The following is a 1,998-nucleotide window of genomic DNA, read 5'->3' on the forward strand; positions in this document are numbered from 1 at the left end:
AAAAAAAGAAAAAAAAAAAAAAAAAAAAAAAAAAAAAAGGCAAAAAATAAGAGGAAAAAAAAAAAAAAAAAAAAAAAAAAAAAAACACGCTGGCTTTGGAGGGGTCAAAGCTTAGCAAAACACTCCTAAAAAGGGTTCGGAGATGGGACTAATTAATCACAAAGCAATTATTACTGCACCCAGTGCTCAGGCCTGTTGGGAACACTGGATGTAATCCATCCGCCCTGTCTGTCCTCCTCCCTTCCACACTGCCGCTGACAATCAGCCTGTTTATTTATCCTGTAGGCCCGCTTACAACTGGAGAGAACTCACACACACACAGCGACAAAACATGGTCAGTCACTCACACACACATACAGGCACTGTCCTAGTAGTACACACACATGTGGAAATGATTGTGGTGTGCAAGTGTGTGTGCAGGGTAGAGAATGAGACTCTGTGGGAAGCAGAGTTTACACACCTGGATATTTGCCTGTCCATAAGATTATTATAGCCAATTAGAGCCCAGAGAGTGTGTGTGTGTGTGTGTGTGTGTGTGTGTGTGTGTGTGTGTGTGTGTGTGTGTGTGTGCGAGCGAGAGAGAGAGAGATCATCAGCATGTTTGTTAGCCAGGATTAAGACATTGTTTAGATGTGAGCAGATGTGCAAATGTATAAAATCTGACTTTGTGCAGAAGTGGCATATTTGTTGATGAGTGAACGTGTGTGTGCTCATTCCCAGTGTTCTCATCAGGCCTGCTGCCAAACGTTCTCTACTCCCCATTACAGTTTTGGCAAATTTGTTGTTGCCCAGCTCATTTAATCACAATAAACACAGACCCCCCCCAGACACATACATAGGGTTAGCCAACATGACCACCAACACCCCCATTCATCCAACATCAACCTTCACCAACTTAGTAGTTAAAACACACTTGTTTTATCAGCTTCAATACTCCATTAACCAGGGCTGTATAGTGCCTATAATTTTTCTATACTAGTGCCAAAATGATACCAAAGTTGTGCTACTTACTTTTTTGTTACCTTACAGTGAACATTTTCTTCAAGAAGCCAAACTTCTGAAGTTGTAAATGTAAAAACAAGCCTCTGTACAAGAGCTTTGCTTAAACAATATGCAGTGTAACATTGGCAAGTTCATGTGCTGAATCAGAAACTATCAATAATTGTGAATCAGTAAACAAGACTATGCGATAACTGACAGCATCCTACACATATCCCTTACTGTAGCCAAAAAAGGTTTGACATCATCACCCATATTTAAAGATGCACCAGACTGCAATCTTCTTGGCTCTTTCCAAATTTTTTTTTTTTTTTTTTTTTTTTTAAGTCTGACCTGCTGATTTCAATTTTCTAAGAACTGTAGTTGATAGCATGCACAAATATTTTTGTAACTTCTCTTTAATGAAAAATTAAATTGGAACATTTTCCATCTTTCTCTCAGAAATGAAGTGCAATATTTGTACTTCTCCAAATACAAACAGGTGCAACAGGTAACGGAAAAGGGAGAATTCTTTTACATCAGTCCTACTGAGCACACGGCTCTTTCTGAATTGTGTGTAGTTTACATTTTGTGTGTCTTACCATGGGTTGGATTAGTGTTGTCACGATACCAACATTTTGGTACCGGTACCGGTACCAAAATGTATTTCGATACTTTCGATACTTTCGATACTTTCGAAAAAATGTCATTACTGACTTTATTTTAATAGAAAATCTTAGAATAACATCAAAATAAAATTCAAAATACTAGGTTTTTCTTATTGCACTAAAAAAAATTTTTTTAGAACAGTCAGTGTGAGTAAATAAAAAGTATGAAGTTAGAAGTTCTAACTTAGAAAAAAATATTTTCATTACATATAGCCTGTCTTAAGTAGGACCAATGTTTTTAAATGGTATGTTACCAGTCTTTATAACATATTAAATATTGCTAAATATGTATGTAAAACACTGAACGACTGTGCTGTAACCACATTTAACGTTTTGAAAAAACACATTTTTT

At 36.6% G+C, this 1,998-nt stretch overlaps 1 protein-coding gene across 1 annotated transcript in view; it reads right to left on the bottom strand.

Moving 5' to 3' along the window:
- The window catches only part of ssrp1a (structure specific recognition protein 1a), a 15,417-nt gene that overhangs the window by 9,079 nt on the left and 4,340 nt on the right, over window positions 1-1,998 (bottom strand). The gene's annotated exons all lie outside the window — the stretch shown is intronic.

This window comes from Monopterus albus, unplaced genomic scaffold (assembly GCF_001952655.1).
Source record: "Monopterus albus unplaced genomic scaffold, M_albus_1.0 scaffold2.1, whole genome shotgun sequence".
Classification (NCBI taxonomy): domain Eukaryota; kingdom Metazoa; phylum Chordata; class Actinopteri; order Synbranchiformes; family Synbranchidae; genus Monopterus; species Monopterus albus.